The sequence below is a fragment of the Syngnathoides biaculeatus genome, chromosome 2 (genome assembly GCF_019802595.1).
Source record: "Syngnathoides biaculeatus isolate LvHL_M chromosome 2, ASM1980259v1, whole genome shotgun sequence".
Lineage (NCBI taxonomy): Eukaryota > Metazoa > Chordata > Actinopteri > Syngnathiformes > Syngnathidae > Syngnathoides > Syngnathoides biaculeatus.
The window spans coordinates 32,162,804-32,176,429 of record NC_084641.1 but is presented as its reverse complement, the minus strand read 5'-3'; the positions used below and the strand labels follow the sequence as shown (position 1 = coordinate 32,176,429).

The 13,626-nt window shown below is 43.0% G+C and overlaps 1 long non-coding RNA gene across 1 annotated transcript; it reads left to right on the top strand.

The window, feature by feature from the left end:
• Positions 1-6,151: 6,151 nt before the first annotated feature.
• Positions 6,152-13,413, top strand: LOC133507387 (uncharacterized). The gene is made up of 3 exons (XR_009796808.1): positions 6,152-6,238; positions 8,516-8,747; positions 13,035-13,413. It is a non-coding gene; the product is annotated as an uncharacterized LOC133507387 (long non-coding RNA).
• The last annotated feature ends 213 nt before the right edge of the window (positions 13,414-13,626 follow it).

Below are 13,626 nucleotides of genomic sequence, written 5' to 3'. Positions count from 1 at the left end.
GCATTTTGTCTCATGCACACTCACTCACACACACACAATGTAGATAATTGTTAAATGTGTATGACCTTGATTGCATGACACTTCCCCTCAGTGCAATTGGAACCAGAAAATTGTATAGTAAAGGTCACATCTCTCTCTCATACGTGTACACGCATACACGCACACGCACACACACACACACACACACACACACACACACACACACACACACAGCAGATACATTTCTTTGCATTCTCAGCCACCCACATATTGTCTTTTCTCTCTAACCCAATTTTCCACTTGTCTCTTTTCAGTTGTCTTGTACGTGTGCGTGTGTGTGTGCCCGTCTGTGTTGCAACGTACCTGCCAGCATACACAATATACAATATAAAAACAGCAAACCAAGCATATATGAATGCAGTGACTATCTGTCAAAGTCCTCCCTCTTCAAACGACCAATGTGCTATGCATAAAATAGCATCTTGGACACTCTTCAGGCTGAACCCCATCTCAGCCCCCATTGTTGCACCCCTGACCCTCACTACTACCAGACAGCCCTTTCGAGGTGTTTGTGTCAGTCAGTGCTGGCTGTACCTGTAGATGAATGTGTCATTATTTTCCCAGGTTTTATGTCATGAGCCTCTACCGAGGGATATTGTACAAAATTTTTTGTTGGAGCCTACGACACTCGTGAGTGTAATCAGAACAGAAGACGAATTAATGAGTGTTATGTTGGAAATGCACTATTTTCAAAAGACATGAACATCTTGGAGACAAAAATCAAGAAATTGTGCTTTGACACGCCACAGTAATCACACATATGCAAAAACATTATCTGGCTACAAATAAGCTGTTAAGTGTTCATTCCGAAGCTGTTAGGGGCTTCTGGTGAGATCACATTATTTTCCAAACAGTAATGCTGATGCTATTTTGGGCATAAAAATAGAAAATGACGTGTGCTCCAATATATTGTGTGAACATGGTGAATAAAATGGTACTTTGGGACAACTTGTGGACCTCCTGGATTCATTTGGAGACAATAGGAAAAACTGCTGTGTTAAAGTGTTTATTAATGAGCTTATTTCCACCCACAGTGGCAAACAACTGCTGAGTTCATTTCTTGAGCCCACTCCTACTAGACATTTATCCGCTATCAACACATAATCAGCCACTGAACGTGTGGATGTTGCGTGCCTCGAGGTTGGCATGGCGGTGAGATGTTCACGTGACTGTGAGTCATGATAAGAACAAATGATTTGTGTCTTTGATTACAGAAGTATTGATTGATGTGTACAATGTGGAGGCATTTCTCTGTGGGTGCATTGAAAATCTGATGGAGATGTTTACTGGCTGCAAAAATAAAAACCTCTCTGCAACAGAATGTTCTTTTTCACACGTGAAGAAAAAAAAATCATGGCGCGCTTTTCAGATTGCTCCCTGAATTCGTCAACAATAAATCAGAGGGCATGTATAGAAAAACAATCACATTTACTTTCACATTGAGTAAGAAAAGATTCCACACTAGCTGCACAAAATCAGCAGTGTGTACCATTACACTATCTTTGACTCGAACAAATACTGTCATGAGAAAACTTACCCTTCCATAATGATGATACAGCTCGCTACGAGCTGTTGCCCTAGCAAACAAATATTTTAAGGTCCCACAAACACATCTGGATTGCACTTTGGTCAACAAAATCCATAGATGTCACATTTCTAAGGTTTGAGGGGAGTTCTAGGTCTAGGTCTAACCTGCCTCTGGCGTATCGCTGGTTTCATGCTGTTCACAAAATGTTGATCCCTTCGAATTTTCAATAGCTCTGTATGTGATATCAATAGATGTTTGTATTTGTGACTGGCTGGCTACCAGTTGAGGGAGGCCCCCACCTCATGGCCAATTTCCTCTCGGGTGGGCTACGTCTTACCCATGACCCTTGTGAGGACAAGCTGGACTGGAAGGATGGAAGGAAGCGTATGCGGAGTTTGATGCTTTAATGTGATGTCTCCACACAAGCGATTGCACTTCAACACACACGTCTGTCAAAATCCTGAAGTTTGCAAATGACACCACAGTCATCGGCCTCATCAAAGACGGTGACAAGTCTGCGTGCCAACAGGAAGTAGGGAGGCTGGAGTTGTGGTGCAGCCGGCCAAGTCTGGAGCTGAGCACATTAAAAACTGCAGAGATGATCGTGGACTTCAGGAGGCCTCCTCCTCCACAGCTGCCTTTCACACTGTCTAATTTATTTTATATTGTCTAAACCGTAGATACCTTTAAGTTCCTCGGAATTACAGTCTCACAGGACCTGAAGTGGGAGATCAATTCTGTCCTCAAAAAGGCCCAGCAAAGGATATACTTCCTCGGGCTCCTGAAGAAGCATGCCCTACCACAAAGGCTGTTGAGACAGTTCTCCACAGCGGTCATCGAATCACGAGTGCGTTCCTCCATCACAAACAGTCACAAAAAGGGACAAAGTCCGACTGCAACAGACATTCAAAACCACAGAAAATATTGTCGGTGCCCTCCCACCGAACCTCGAGGACTCGCACACTGCCAGAACTAAGACAAGAGCATGCAAAATCCTCTTGGACCCTCCACATCCTGGTCAGCAGCTCTTACAGATCCTTCCCTCGTGTGGGCGCCACAGAACAATCCAATTTAAAAATAGCGGACATTCCAACAGCTTCTGTCTTGCAGTGAACTTCTGAAACAGCTAACTTACAATTCCCCTGCAACATGATGCCAATTTTCCATCTTGAGTTATTGCCACAAATCTGTTGAGCCAATTATACATTACTCATACACTTAATGTAATAGTCTCACCAAATTGCACCATTTGCATATCTGTTGTTGACCAATACTGACCACTCATGTGCCTGAGCATCATCTGCACCATTTGAACTTACACACTCAACCTTGTCCCAGATTTTTGCACTACTAGTAAATAAAATCACTGAGAGTCATATTGAAATATTTTTGTGGGCACAGCACCGCCAAGCAAAAACTATTTGGATATGACAGGCCACGTGAAATATTAGCAGTATACCCTCTAAACAAATGGAAAAAGAATGTCAAATTGTGGCCTTTCAAATGGGGCATTATTTATGATGTCATCAGGCTTCAAATGGAACCTCTGGAGGACACGACCACCTGAATTTCCTTTTCCCATATCAAACTGGTGGGCATTCCACTAAAGCTTACTTTTTATGAACAGGGACCATAAATGGGCCTTCCCCAAACTGTTCCCGCACAAGCATACAGCTGTCTTAAATGTCTTGATAAGATGAAGAATTCATATTTAGGAGTAACAAAGGTCTTGTTAACAAATGTATTGATTAAAAAGTGTTTCATAAAATGATGTGCCATTTACTGTATATCATCAACAACAGTGGGAGGGTGACTCGAGATTTTATGATAATCTCACAACAGGCAGCAAGCTCCGAGGGAATAAATCGTACATAACAATAGTTGAATTATTGATGAGTGTCCCGTGAAGAAACGTTGCCATTGATCACAACACAAAAGTATGCTCCCCTTCAAGTCACTGTGTGTAGACCATTTCCAAAGAACGGCCTGGAGGGAGTGACATCACTGCAATAGCTCAGCTACCAGCACACTATATAGCAGACAACAATGCATGTTTTTTTTTTCTACCTTGATGATTCACACTTAAAGTTTTTTTTGCACGCATTCTCCCCTGGCTGGCACCAACAAACACACACACATACACTCGCAATGAGGGATACAAGCCATGCATGCATAAACACCAACGCCCACCAACCCATGACAACCCTTTTCTGCAGTTTTGCAAATTTATGGGCCAAACACAAGAAGGTCTTTGCTTCTTACTATGAATGTTAAGTAGTAATATCCATGAGAGGCTCTTAAGCTCCGATAATATACTTGGACTTGACAATATTTATTTAACCCAGCATACGGCACTGCATACTATGTGTACAAGACTTTTTACTCTTTTGAAACATTTTAGAAATCGTATTTTAAGTGTTTACATGGTAGGTTAATTGAAAAGTCTAAATTGCCCGTAGGTGAGAACATGAGTTCGACTGGTTGTCTACGATCAGGGTGTACCCCGCTTCCCGCTCAAAGATAGCTGGGATTGGCTCCAGCACTCCTTGCGAGGATAAGCAACTAGGAAAATGGATGGATCGTGTTTACATTTCCTTAGTGTGCCTAGCTGAACCTTTGTGCCTATTATTGTATTGGCTTATCAGACAGTTAGGTCTAAACTCTATAAACATTGCCGAGCAACAAGAGGTATCACAAACATGACAAGACCAGAACATAAAGTAGTGTTTACCAAGCTAAGGTGTGTCCCCCCCATCCCCCAAAAACTAAGTTATTTTGTTAAATCAAAATAATCTTCTGCAACCCTGATTTATTGTATAATCCATAACCAAATAGTGGAGCACAGAGTTCAAAGCAAATATGGTGAAGCATATACTGTAGTTGTTATGTTGGACACAAATGGAATAAGGTAGCAGCAGAAGTCAGCCCCACGAGTGCATTTTAAATCCAGGTTTAAAACATTTCCTTTTTCTCAAGCTTTTCAAAGTATTTCCATTTTTAAATGATATTTCGTGCACTGTACGACAGTTCAATCATATTTCTATTTTTCCACCTCTATTTTAAATGTTTATAAACATTTTTTCTTGACATCAAGAGATCATTTTCTGATATCCTTGTCATAAAAAAATTGTAATTTAACAATGCCAGTTGACAGCTGGGATAGGCCCAAAACCCTGGTGAAGATAAGCGGCTAAGAAAATGGATGGATGGAAAATCATTATGTGTGTAGCCATCTTAATAATAATAATAATAATAATACTGTATACCAAAGTCAAAATCCTGATCGTTGCTTTAAGACAGCAATTGTGAGCAATTTTTGAAATAAATTCTAAATTCACACTCACTTCAAGCAGAACTAATGACAATATTTAGTCGACAATAATTTTTTTTACAGTGATGAATTATGCATATCAAATCATCTTATTTTCAAAGCCACATTGCTTCAGAAGAGCTGCTTTCAATTATCTCTGGGCAGAATCTGCATTAACTGCTTTAACAGCCACATGAGGTATACCAGCAAAAATCTCACGGGTAATGAACAGTTTAATTACATTTTTATGATTGTACACAAGCCTTATAATCCTCTGCAGTCTCTCCTTGCTCCAATTTATTTATTTATTTATTTATTTTTAAACCATTCAGGTATCTGCCATTAATTACTGCTAATCTTGGAGAGTACTTCTGACAGCAGTGCGATTTTCATCTAACTGAGGCTTTACAGGGCTTGGAAAGAACCAATATATTCCTTAATGTGTTTATTGCTTTTGAACTCAATCAATTTTAAGACACTCAGTGAATACTTAGAGAAAAAACATGCTTCATGAAGAGCAAGACCTGACATACACCCTAAATTCAAAACCACGGTGGTTTGTCATTAGTCATGCTCAGTGGACTCAAGAAAAAAAAAAACGCTAATTAGCGCCTTGCTAATATTACTACAGTACTGCTATTTTCTGGTCCATACTCTTCAGCTCTTTTTAATACAAGATGTTTATGTCATGAACAAGGTTGGACCATGGCTAAGAGGGGTGTGGCCTGGGCACCGCTTCGAGCGGTTTCATCTCTGACACCTGTCGGCGGTCACAGCTGTGTCACTGGAGGCACTGTGATTAGACAATGTATTTAAGTTGGAGTTTTGTCAGTTCATTTAGTATGCTTTCCCACGTCCAGGGATACTCCGCCACTGCGCCATTATAGCCCAGTCACCCTTTTGGTTATGCTCTTTAGTTGACTCATAGTTATCGGACATTGTTTCTTGTGTTTTGGATCCTGCCTTCTTGGACAGTGTTGTTGTGCACAACTTTCGTTTAGAATAAAACCCACAGAACATCATGTCCTCATCTTGGAGTCCTGCGTTTAAGTCCGCCCGTGCACCGTAGGTTCATGACAGTTTAAGTGTTAGATAGACCACACAACAGTCATGGAAAAGGATAATATCATAGTATTGTCATGATCCTGCTGCTCCAGCCCGGGCTGTGCGGGTGTCCGCGGTTGCTCTGATTGGGAGGTGCACACCTGCGCCTCATGCACCCTGATTATGCTGTGTATTTATATGACCCCGATGACAACTGGCCGGCGCCAGTTCGTTGACCTTCATGTCCTGTTCCAGCACTCGTATCCCTGATCGACAACCCGTGTTTATCGACCTTCGCCTGTTCTCCGGCTAACCTTGTAAGCCTGACTCTTTGATACTTCTGCCTGCTTTGATTGTTTTCCTGTGTACCAACTCCTGCCTGCCCGCTCACCTGCTCTCTTCGCCCGACTTCCCAACTACTGCTGCTGCACCGGACTGCCTGCTCGATCCCCGACCTCGGCATATAATAAACGTTTCTCCTTGAACTACCTTGCATCGTCCGAGTACTGTATTTGGGTCCTACGCTCGTTCCGATGGGATGTGACAAGTATTGCCTAAATCACTCGGTAGTCCATTGAGATTCCATTGATATCATCGCTGTATTGTTGTTCACAGCACACAAAAGTCACATTTTTTGTGTACAAACTAGAGGAGCCAGTAAAACGTGACAAAAGTCAAAGTAGAAAAAAATTGGGCGATTTTGGGTCCACTTAACGAGCATTATCAGAATTTGAAGAACTTACTAAAGGTTGGCATTAAAAGAAAGTGTGTGTGTATATATATATATATACAGTTTTTAATAACCCCACTTTGACCCAAGGAAAGGGGAGTACGTACAGTACGGCAATAATTCTCTGATGCATTTTTTTCCATATAGTGTACAGGTACACTTCTCATCCTCCGTTATTGGCTTCTAACTGAATAAAATATCACATTAGCCGGCAATATACATAAGCAGCAGTCGGATTCCAATTTTGCACATGTAGTAAATCACAATGAAAAATGTTTCTGCCAAGCACCCCCTCAATGGTATCGCTGCGGATACTGTGTAAGAATTGTTATACCGAGGAAGTGTTTAACATGTGTAAGCAAAATATCAGCAAAACGGAACCAGCAGATGCTTCTTGGTGAAACGGCGTTAGATGCAAATTCGCTTCACCTTCATGGAAATGACATTTGGTTTTTATAAAGAGCCATAAATCCAGTTTATTTCTGAAGTTTATACTTGATGGCTCGGATTAAAAGCCAGACGACACCCTGAGCTGCTTGCTAATCAATCACAGATTGTCAATGAAGCATTGAATAGAAATGTATTCGATAACAGTACAAAAGTCTTTGAAAGTTTGGTGAACCAAAGGCCTGACCACCGTCGTAAATTTAGATATGGAGATGCACGGCGACATCAGAGGAAGGAAAACGTTTTGTACACAGGACAGCAAGGCATTAGATGGCCCTTGATAAGAAATCTTTATAAAATATTATCGGCCAAAGCGCAAAAATGTTACTTTATACTATTGCTCTTACGAGTCATTTATTTATTTTCATTTCATTTTTGTATTTTGTCTTCCTTTTGTGCTGACATGGCAATTCCCTCTACTAAAACCATTGTGGATGCATATACACGTACACATACAGTATTAAACTCTCCCAGTGTACATGCTGTCAGTGTTTCCCAAACATTATACTGAAGTCATGGTGATCTTGTTTCAGTTAACTCATCAACTTATTTACTCAGTGTGGAATATCTGTGCCTGTTTAGCTGAAAAAAGTACTTTTTTTATGAATGATAATGTCATGATCCTGGCGGTCCAGCCCTAGCTGCGCAGGTGCTCACGCGGTCACGCTGATTGGGAGGCACACATCTGCGCCTCATGCTGGCTGATTGGCCCTGGTGTATATAGGACCATGGGGACGACTGGTCCGGGCAAGATCGTTGCGGTTCATGCCCCGTTCCAGCATTCCCGTATCTCTGATCGTATTCCCGTGTGCGCCGACCTGCGCCTGTCCTCTGACCAACCCCGTAAACCCAACTCCTTTGATACTCCAGCCTGCTTTGATTGATCTCCCGTGTACCAACTCCTGCCTGCCCGCTGACCTGCTCTCTACGCCCGACGTCATGACTACCGCTGCTGCACCTGACTGCCTGCCTGATCCCGACTGTGGAACAATATACGTTTTTCCCAAATTACCTCTGCGTCTTCCGTGTACTCCTGGATTTGGGTCCTACCTCCATTCCGAAGGGTCGTGACAGAACGATCTGGCCAAAACAGGACCTAGCAGGAAAGACCCGGCGTCGCCAGGACCGACGCAAGGTAGACCAACTCAAGACCAACTGCCGGAATACCAAGCCTGTCCGATCCGGGTAGGCTCCATGACCTTCTCCCCTTCCATGTCACACGCTCCGCCGGCAGGCTATGAATACATCGTGACCACGACCCGATCAGCACCTCACATTCTGTTGATCTCTGATTTTTCGGACTACGTGGAAGACCGTGATTTATATGACCGGCTGCCTGACAACGACTCGCATTATTTCGACTATGAATCTCTTTGCCCAATCTTTAATCCCAGTCATTTTTTTTCACCTCCGGTAGGTCCGAGTCCTCCAAACCGTTTGAGGGAACTCGCTTGGCCATCTACCTGGGACCTCCGCGTGGCGGCCAGAGGAGACACCCAGGCCAGGCGCTCCCTTGTGCGTCCCACTGCGCGGCAACAAAGATGCCGTCTTCGTCCACCCACTCCTCACCGACAACGGTTAAACCGACAGACCTGCAGCTGGTGGCGAAGCTTCCAGGCCAGAGGGAGGAGGGGCCGCCAAATCACGAGGTATTCTACCGTGAAATGCAGGCGGAGTTAGACCGGCAGAGTGCCAAACTGGCGGCTCTCACAGCCCAGGTCCGGCAAGGATTAGAGAACCAGCCGAGCTACGCTGACGTTGCGAATGCTACTGACTCGCTGCTGACTCAGCTTCACGCTGCAGTGGCTATGGATCCGCTACCAAGCAAGGCTCATGTCGCTGTGGGAACGGATCTGCCACCTCGCCACGCCCACGTCGCAGTTTTGGCTGTTCCGAGCAGGGCTCACGTGGCAGTGGAGACCGATCCGCACATTATGGAAGTATATTGCTGGCACAATAATAATACTAAAAAATGTCAAGCGAATTAGGCCAAATCTCCGGTGGCCTATCAAAAGTCACTCGTCTGGCCTAAAGGGAGCGACCACAACCACACGTGATCTCCAGCAGCCTCCTGCGTCTGAGCCGTGTTACGAGAGGCTGTCTCAACTGGTTGCCAGCCAATTGCAGGCCACATGGAGACAAACAGCCACATTCACAATCACATCGAGGGGCAATTTAGAGGGTCCAATTAATGTTGCATGTTTTTGGGAAGTGGGAGGAAACCAGAGAGCCCGGACTAAACCCATGCAGGCACGGGGAGAACATGCAAATTCCACACAGGTGCGTCCATATATATATATATATATATATATATATATATATATATATATATATATTTGAACACCCTGCTATATTAAAAGTTCTCCCACTTAGAAATCACAGAGGGAGGGGTCTGAAATTTTCATCATGGGTGCATGTCCACTGTGAGAGCGATATTCTAAAAAGAAAAATCCAGAAATCACAATGTATGATTTTCTCATTATTTATTTGTGCGTTACAGCTGCAAATAAGTATTTGAACACCTGAGAAAACCAATGTTAATATTTGGTACAGTAGCTTTTGTTTGCAATAACATGTCAAACGTTTCCTGTAGTTGTTCACCAGGTTTGCACACACTGCCTTGATATGCTTCTTACGGAGCCACTCCTTGGTTTTCCTGGCTGTGTGCTTTGGGTCATTGTCATTTTGAAAGATCCAGCCACGACCCATCTTCAATGCTCTGACTGAGGAAAAGAGGTTTTTCCCCAAAATCTCACAATACTTGGCCGTGGTTATCTCTCCTTAATACAGTGCAGTCGTCCTGTCCCATGTACAGAAAAACACCCCCAAAGCATGATGCTACCACCCGCATCCTTCACAGGAGGGATGGTGTTTTTGGGATGGAACTCATCATTGTCTTCCTCCAAACACAATTTTGACCAAAGAGTTCCATTTTGGTCTCATCTGACCACAAAACTTTCTTCCATGACTCCTCTATATCATCCAAATGGTCATTGGCAAACTTCAGATGGGCCATGACATGTGTTGGTTTAAGCAAGAGAACCTTCCGTGCCATGCATGATTTAAAACCATGATGTTTTGGTGTATTACCAACAGTCACCTTGGAAACGGTGGTCCCAGCGCTTTTCAGGTCATTGACAAAGTGCTGTCGTGTAGCCCTGGGCTGATTCCATACCTTTCTAAGGATCATTGAGACCCCACGAGGTGATATTCTTGCATGGGGCTCCACTCCGATTGAGATTGACCGTCATGATTAGCTTCTTCCATTTTGTAATGATTGCTCCAACAGTGGACCATTTTTCACCAACCTGCATGGCAATTTCTCCATAGCCCTTTCCAGCCGTGTGGAGTTGTACAATTTTGTCTCTGGTGTCTTTGGACAGCTCTTTGGTCTTGGCCATGTTACAAGTTTGAGTTTTACAGATTGTATGGGGTGGACAGATATCTTTATGCAGCTAACGACCTCACTCTGATTCAGGATAATACATGGAGTGCAGGTGGACTTTTAAAGGCGGACTAACAGGTCTTTGAGAGTCAGAATTCTACCTAGTAGACAAGTGTTCAAATACTTATTTGCAGCTGTAACACACAAATAAATAATTAGAAAATCATACATTGTGATTTCTGGATTTTTCTTTTTAGATTATCTCTCGCACAGTGGACATGCATCTACGATGAAAATTTCAGACCCCTCCATGATTTCTAAGTGTGAGAACTTGCAATATACAGGGTGTTCAAATACTTACTTTTTTCACTGTATAAACCATTAACAAAGGCGTAACCCAACAGTCACCTTGGAAACGGTAGCCCCAGCTCTTTTCAGGTCATTGACCAAGTCCTGTCATGTAGTCCTGGGCTGATTCCTCACCTTTCTAAGGAAAGGTCTCAATGACACCCCACGAGGTGATATCATGCATAGGGCTCCACTCCGATTGGGATTGACCGTCATGTTTTGTTTCTTCCATTTTGTAATGATTGCTCCAACAGTGGAACTTTTTTCACCAAGTTGCTTGGCAATTTCTCCATAGCCTTTTCCAGCCATGTGGAGTTGTACGATTTTGTCTCTGGTGTCTTTGGACAGGTCTTTGGTCTTGGCCATGTTACAAGTTTGAGTCTTACTGATTGTATTGGGTGGACAGGTGTCTTTAAGCAGCTAACGACCTCACACAGGTGCATCAGGTGCATCTTATTCAGGATAATACATGGAGTGGAGGTGGACTTTTAAAGGCGGACTAACAGGTCTTTGAGGGTCAGAATTCTCGCTGATAGACAGGTGTCATACAGATATATATATATTAAACTCTGCTACAGACCCCTCACATGAAGGCAAATGAAAAAAATCTGGTATTTAATAGTTTTTATTTTATGGTCTGTGGTGGGGTCCGATAATTTCAGCACAGAACACCACACACAAAGATTTTGTCCATCAATGATCTCGAAATGTGGTAATGGTCCCAACATGACTCAAAAGGCGAAAAGAAAAATGAGTTCCTCTGTCTACACTTGTACTAAAGTGCGACGGCAGCTTACTCACTAAGTCACTCTTTCCTGAAATTCGGCTACGTAGGTTCTGATGAACAAAATTCAACAAAGCGATACCTCTAAACCCGTTGATTTTGCACATGGTGAAGGAACAAACATTCAAAGATTCACCGAGATATTAAAAACAATTGAAAAATGTTCCCAGGTCCAGATCCCCAACCAAATTTAAAAGGTTTTCCCTACAGCTAATGTCTCGTGTAAATGTTTGGATAATTCTCCCAATCGGAGTGAACCAAACTGCAAACTAAAAACATGATGCAGGCATTCTTTGGACTTCAAACATGAAGGTTTCAGTCTGTCTGTCTTACATCTCTTTCTGTTTTAATTTAAAGTTACCCACCAAGTTAAACTTTTGTTTCTTTTCATCCATCTCTCATCCTTTCAAAATCTATCCATCACAATCTGCCAGCCTAAAAGCACCTGCTGTTGTTCTCATGGCGACAGGGGTCAAGGGTGGGTGCGAGCGTGGCCTATTTTTAACAATGCGCCGAAGACAACAACTTACAACCTCACCATCTGGAAACCATATCGCTAGTCTGTGTCAAAAAAGTTTACTTGCAGGGAAAAGTAAACTTGGAAATAAACACATTTATTTGAAATCCATCACTCCATTTTCTAAAGAGTTTGGCCTGTTTAGGATCGGGTGAGAAAACAACTGCTTTGTAGTTCCATGATTGAAGGTTGTCTTCTGTAAATGCAGATTTCACGTTTAATACAGTATTTCATTGCTAAATCTCAACTGATCTCATCATCATTATTCAGTCAGCACTGTTCTTTTTAATTTGTCAATTTCATTGATTCCCAAGGAGGACATCGCGGTGGCTGGGCAGCTGTGTGACGTCAGCAAAGAGGGTTATATATATATATATATATATATATATATATATATATATATATATAATAAGAAGAGGTCTGTTCGACAGCTAAACTGCTTTTTGTAAAATTTCATATCAAGTCAGAAATGATGTTTCATGTCTGTGCAATTTATAGAGAGACACATTTCCCCAATTTTTGTCTGGATATGTGCAACGAATGACAGCAAAGATTCGAATTCCGATTTTGAACAAAAATGAGGAGTGTATTCTGGTAATTATGTAGGCTACTCACATGGCTGATGCTTCACCTATTTTTCGTTTTCATCAAAGACCATGTATTTGTAAGTGAAATACTGTCATGGTCCTGCTTGTCCAGCTCTGGCTGGGCGGGTCCCCGCACACCGGCGTTGATTAGGAGGCGCACACCTGCGCCTCATCCTCATTGATTAACCCCTGTATTTATAGGAGCCAGGGGACGACTGGTCTATGCCAGATCGTCGCAACTCATGCCCCGTTCTTGCACTCCCGTATTCTTGATCGTGAACCCTGGTGTACTGACCTCCGCCTGTCCTCCGACAGACCCCGTAAGCTTGACGTCTTTGATACTCCTGCCTTCTCTGATCGATCTCCCGTATACCGACCCGTGCCTGCCCGCGGACCTGCTCTGTATGCCCAACGTCCTAACTTCCGATGCTCCACTTGACTTTCTGCCTGATCCCCGACTTTGGACGAATAAACACTTTTCCCAAACTGCCTCTGCGTCTCTGGAGTCCTGCATTTGGGTCCTCCCCGCATCAATGGGTCGTGATAGAATGCTCTGGCCAAACCAGGACCAAGCAGGAAAGACCCAGCGTTGCCGGGACCGACGCGAGGTAAACCGACTGCCGAAGGACCAAGCCTGTCCTATCCGGGTCGGCTCCATGATGTTGTTTGCGTCTTCCAGTCATTCAGACAAGATTCTGAGACCCGATGAAACTTTTTGGCTTTAGTTTTAAACAGAAACCATGCACTTGTTATTGTTGTGCTCATGAAAGATTCTCTTTGCTACTGATGTAGAAAACAATGCTGGAAAAATTGTGACTTAAATTGTAATCATTATTTTTACACAAGGAAAAAAAAATTAAACGAACCAGTGCAAGGTAACTAAATGCATTGAAGTCTGGCCACATTG